Below are 6,463 nucleotides of genomic sequence, written 5' to 3'. Positions count from 1 at the left end.
GTATCGACGGTAGCTCTACATTTATTTGCACGAAATTCGCTAATAAATTGAATATGACTAAATCGATTAACCATTACACACAAATATTTTCATTACAATTATACTCACCTTGTTAGTATTTGATTAAATAATTACAATCTTTTTGCCGTAATTAATTTAATTAGAAACGTAATTAGAAATTTCACGTTTTATATGTTTTAAATGAAAATTGCTTTATTATTTGAGAATTAACTTTTGGTTATAACGTATCGTTTAAGTGAAAATAAGTTAACTAAAGTATAAACATAACCACGACCTGATACGGCAATCGTTACCTTGCCTAAGAATACTAATAAGCCTTCACTTAATGGCACTAATTCCACGTGAACGCAAACTTAAGCTGCATAATCTGTCTGTAATACGACAATTTCACTTTATATTTCTTTTATGATAATTATATTAACAACTTACCGGAGGCTAAGTATGATGCACAAACGTAAACCACAAACAGGTAATCACAACACAAGTCACAAATCTCGAACGGTCACAAGCTAATGGGGGTCAATTCCGAACGCATGCGGGCACTATCACGTCACATACACTATGATAGGTCACAGTTTTTATTCAGCTACGTAATAACGACAAGCGTGCGCCCGTTCGTCGCAGCCTCAACTGGCTGGGGCGACGCTACCGCGCGTGTCCTTCTCCCCTCCCCCCGCGCCACTCACCTCGCACCACGGCCAAATAGAAATAAAGTATGCGCTGTAAGGACAGAACCTGAAAGAAGAATATCTATATCGAATACCTATGGATTAAACTAATCAGATATAACGCTCGAAATACAAAATTTAAAAAACCTATCCGGATGATTGACGGAATAATTTGATATATTTTCATATCTCGAATTTATTATGAGAAAATGTATTTGTAAAAAATATAATTACTAAATTGTAAAAAAGGGTTAAGTGATTTTCAGTTTCATAATACGAAATATCTACGGCCTAACCGACCGATGCTACGAATGTCATAAATGTACGAGAAAATTGCACTGCTCATTACGTTTCAAAGTTAATTCTTAACGAGATTTGTAAAAAGGTCACGCTTCTCAAATAGTTAGCGAATACGAAGTATCTTTAGGTTTTACTCAGACTCCATGAGCGTTATGTTGAATTTGTAATAAAAGTTCTGAGAAAGTTGAATTGACTTTAAAGTAACTGTTTAAGCCCTTGTTGTGAATGAAAGTGTCTGACATGTTAAATCATGGAAGGGTAAATCTATTAAAGTCCTTTGAAATTTACAACTATTAATTTCACGATTACAGAATAAATTAAAGTTCACTAAAACAACTACAAGTTATTTTAATTATTTTGTTGAAGATATTTTGTTAAATAATAATAATTTGTTAATCAAGATATAATATTCTCTTCTATATCTACTTATTATTACGCTTCATTTTTTTTTTCAATAATATTATGACCAAGGTAATTCTTATTCAATAAAAAAAAAGTTTGTGTTTTTGTTTGTTTTTAACCCATATGTAAATGTTTTTTAGCCCAAATGGAAAAGAAAATATTTCTAAATACGTTATTTTACTTGCGTACAAAATGCTACTACCGATCAAATAATAAAAATACACACTTAAATGTACGGGTATTTTTTTTTCCGAAGGCAAGTATGTCAATCCTTATTAACCGAGGAACTGACCCACAAATGCAAGACCGTCCTTAAAATGCTCTCAAAGGATTAGGCAAAAAAGCGTCCGTAGCGTTTTATAGAGAATTCTATAACTTTCTGTTAATTGATTTATTTCGTATCTTAAAAGTGTGTCCTTTTGAAGATTTTTTTTTTGCTTAGCGGTTCTGTTGTTAATGTTGTTAAATATTTTCTTGTTCATTTAAGCTCTATACACATTTTATGCGTGATATAATTGTATTTAAAAAAGGTAATAATATTTATAAATATAAATATAAGGTTTTTGGTATAAGCAAAAAAAAAACCTAACTAATATAACAAAACAAAATAGTTTGATTGATTGATCAAAGTATTCTTACTATCGACACTACTGACTTGATAATTGTTTTTGCCTTCGAATATGTGTTCCCAGTTGAAGAAAATTATGTTAAAATGTTGTGAAATTTGTTTACTCTAGTACATACTTTTGTGTATACGATGATTCAAGAAAAACTATTACTAAAAATAACAATTAATTTTACTACACAAACGACGTAGTAATGACGTAGCTTCCGCGTAGCTCCCTCGTAGCTCTACGTAGAAGCAAGCAGAACAATAGCATAGTTATCCTAGTTATACATATACTACATAGTTTTACCTGAATAAACATTCATAAGACAAAATAAAAACGTTTTCTATTTTTATTTCTATTTCTTTATTTGGTTTTATTGCATTAATTACAAGGTCCAAGTACAGATGTATGAAATGTCTCATCTCATTTATTCATCTTTATTTTATGCCTGTTGGAATTTTAAATAATAAGATGGCCTGGATCTGGTTGGAGTGCTGCGACTAAACTAAACAGCGATCAGAAGAAAATTAAGAATCACATTAAAATAGCTCGAAGTAACTTTAACAAAATAAAAAAAGTCCTTTGCAACCGCAGACTTAAGATCACTTTGCGTATTCGACTTCTACGTTGTTACATCTGGCCCATACTTCTATACAGATGTGTCGCAAAGAAGACCTCAGGAAACGAATAGCAGCTTTTGAGATGTAGGCATATAGGCGTATGCCAGCCATTAGCTAGACACACAAGGTCACGAACGTGGAAGTTCTGCGACGCATCAACCAGAAACGCGAACTTTTGCAGACCATCAAGATGAGAAAAGTCACATATCTGGGATACGTGTCTAGGCACGATAGATACAAACTGTTACAACTCCTCATGATGGGAAAGGTTGCTGGAAAACGAGGCGTAGGTCACAGAAAAAAGTCCTGGCTACGCAACATCCGCGAGTGGATAGGCATTGCGAGAGCCGCCGAATTCTTTCGCCTCGCGAAGAATAAACCGGAGTATGCGAAGCTGACTGCCAACCTTCACTAGTCAGAGAGGCACCGCAAGAAGAAGATGTCACCATTATAATGAGGCCTTATTTAACCAATCCCATCAGTTTGGAGAGGTGTAAAAGTATTTTTGATACCTATTTATTTTATTTTATTTTTTACTTATTAAAAAGTCAACTTGGCACACTAAAAATACATTTCTTAAATTAGTACTATTTTCGATATAACCATCTCATTGGCCTTAGTCCGTCTATTGCAGACAATTTAGACAGTGTCAGAAAGACATTGTGTAACCTAGGTCACTCTTCAGGAAACCGCAGAGTTGTCTAAGCTCTGCGCCACCCTCTCGACCTCACTGGCTAGGTCCACAGGAACGACGAGTAGATACGTGTGAAGCCAGGTCGGCTTCAAGAGTCTTTCACATTTTTGAGCTATGCCACGAATGCTTGACGGAGAACCCATCCCGGGTTTCAAATTGAGTCTTCCTTCGCCAGGACCCTGATGATTTTGGGCCAGGTTTATCCTTCGGTCGCTTTTTACAACCCCCGCAGGAAGAAAAGGGGTGGTGCTATTCTACTCGGCCCACACGGCATTTTCGATATAACAATGTTACAGTTATATTGGCACTTAAAACTCAAATCAAACGAAACCTTAAGCTTGAAAGCATTTGTTTCTTGCAAATTTCATGAATAGTACACGTAAAAAAAATTCAAAAAAATCATACAGAACTCATTAAAGAATAATATCCTAAAATGTTCAAGAAAATCCACGTAATACCTCTAGGTGTATTTTGACCTAAATTTCTTCTGCTTTCGTGATTCATGCTTACTGCAGCAGTACTAATATTATATACCTTAAGTAACCTAAATAAATTGTTACTTTACTACTTTTCTCTAAGACAAATTGAGACATAAACTTCTAGTTTTATATCATGTTATGTCTTCATCCTTTATACACATCTTTTCAGAGTAATATGACAAATATGTAGGTTTTTTATAAGATCTATAATCGCAACACCAATACATGCTGAAATTCATATAAAATCTTTTTGCCCGGTACTGTAAATTATTCTTATTCAAAGAAAATTGTATTAAATAATTACGATTCAGACTCAGCCTGTAACATTCCACTGCTGGGCATATGCCTCTTACTCCATGTAGTAGAAAGATCGGAGGCTAAACCATCACGCTGCTCCAATGCGGATTTCAAAATGTCGTTTTTTAAATCAAAGGTTATAAGCCTATGACTTCATAGATAAACAAAATCCTCATTGAACTTTAAGTGTTAGTATTATATTAGTCTTATTTTTTTTTCAAATTAAATTTGCTGCAAAAATAGTATTTTATACGCTTCACGCTTCAGTCTGTATCATCCCACTGCTGGGCATTGGCCTCTTTCCCCGTGTAGGAGAAGGATCAGAGCCTAATCCACCACGCTGCTCCACTGCGAGTTGGCGGATATATTGACTTCTATGAATAACGATCACTATCAGTTGTACATGATCATAATCGGGACCGACAGATTAACGTGCTCTCCGAGGCACGATGGGGAGACCCACAAGGATAAAAAACCAGACCGGAAATAAATATTTGTATGAATATAAAAAAATATCCATTCCAAGCGTGGATCGAACACGCGACCTTCGGTGTTTAGGCGCCGCCTACACGCACCACCGCATCAGACCGGTCGTTATCTAAACATTTGAATACTATTATTACACAAGTTTTGATTGGCGTAATATTAGTCAGTCTAGAAACGTAGGCAAATACAATTTACCTAGGAAGTTTTTCACATGACAATGGGCCAAATGGTTTGATTATGAAAGTTTAAAAGAGATAAATATTTTCAATTAACTGATATTTGGATGAAAGTCACGGATCTGCATAACTTTTTTTTTTCTAATACAATTTCGAATATTGTACCAAAAACATAAATATATTTAATTTTTATGCTTGTCTTTTAAGGCAATAAAATTATCAAAAAGTAGTCTTTTCATAAAAAATAAAATAAAAAACTACATATTTACCAAATGGAAAAATATAATGTGAATACATTACACATGTCATTCATCACACATCACTAATTACAAAACTATTTTTGCGCAAAAAAGTAGCCAAAAAATAATAATAATAATTCTTTTTATGTTAAAAAAAATGTGTAAACTTTATTGAAATTTCTAAACTTTATTGCAATCATCGTTTGCAACAAAATTACCATTCCAACAAAACAATACTCGAGGGTGCATTTACAACAATCAATTGCGTGCGTCGTTATTCATATTTTTATAGGAGTTGTGGAAAAACTAGTTAGCTACCTAATAACTGTAATGGTATTTTTTATTAACTTTGACTATATTGCTGTCTTGGGAATTACTTTTTGATTGTTTTATGTTAACAAGCGCTGGAAATTACATTGACATATAATGTTTTCTATTCATACAGTTAATAATAACTAGGCTGCGTACTCAATAATTAGGGAAACAACTTTTTCTTTGACTTATTATGCAATTCGTATAAATTTATAGTTTCTTACGCTTTTACGTAACGTTCTTTTATTAAAATAATGAATAAAAAACGAGTGTGCTTTAGACCACACGACTGAAGTAAAACTTCGTTAGCAATAGGCCTGCACTGTGTCTTAGATACGCGAAACGTATCTGGCTATTAAAGAAAGAGAGAAAGAAAACGTGTGCTCGCATCTCTCCCTCTCTTGCTCCGTTCGCCTTGGCCGAGCATACTTTTCGTAACGCTCTCGTCACGTATTCATCACCTTACTCCCCAAGTCAAGTGTGTGTCAAGAAGTTTTACTTCAAAAAAAGTTATGTCTGTTCCATAATATGTGCCTTATATCCGTTTTAATATAAAGGGAAATTAAGACTAAAATATATATTCAATTAGGTTTCAAGTCTGGAGAAATTCAATATACATTAAAGATCTTTTTATTTAGGGTAAAAGCAGGATAGTTGCCTCGATGGGATACACACCTTAGTTTTGAATGTACTATGTTAGGATTGTTGATTGTGTTAGCTTTTCATCATAATCGGAAGTGCACCCCGAATAGGCCTTAAGAGCCATTTCACAAAAATCGGTAACAATCCGCGAAATTGTAATATTTTGACGTCGTTAATCTCAGTGTTGGATGCAATAATGTAATTTATATTCTTGAAATATAATAGAGCAACCTTTGTTGTAGTCCATAGTCAGATCAGAATTTTGATTTATATTATGTGTATAAAATTATTAACCTTTTCATCAGCCTCCTCCCTGGGTAAACGGTCGCAATGTATACTTTGAAGTCCTACTTTTCAATAACCTCTACGTTGAAACCATTTTAAAAAAATATCATAATATGTGGAATATAATTTTGTTGTCCACTATCATAGATTTTTATTCCATTTGTATCTCTATTAAACGATAAAAAAAATTTAAAGTTACGAATATTTTCCAAATAAGTACAATTTTAAAAG

The sequence above is a fragment of the Melitaea cinxia genome, chromosome 4, assembly GCF_905220565.1.
Source record: "Melitaea cinxia chromosome 4, ilMelCinx1.1, whole genome shotgun sequence".
Classification (NCBI taxonomy): Eukaryota; Metazoa; Arthropoda; class Insecta; order Lepidoptera; family Nymphalidae; genus Melitaea; species Melitaea cinxia.
Note: the sequence above shows the minus strand (reverse complement) of the source record.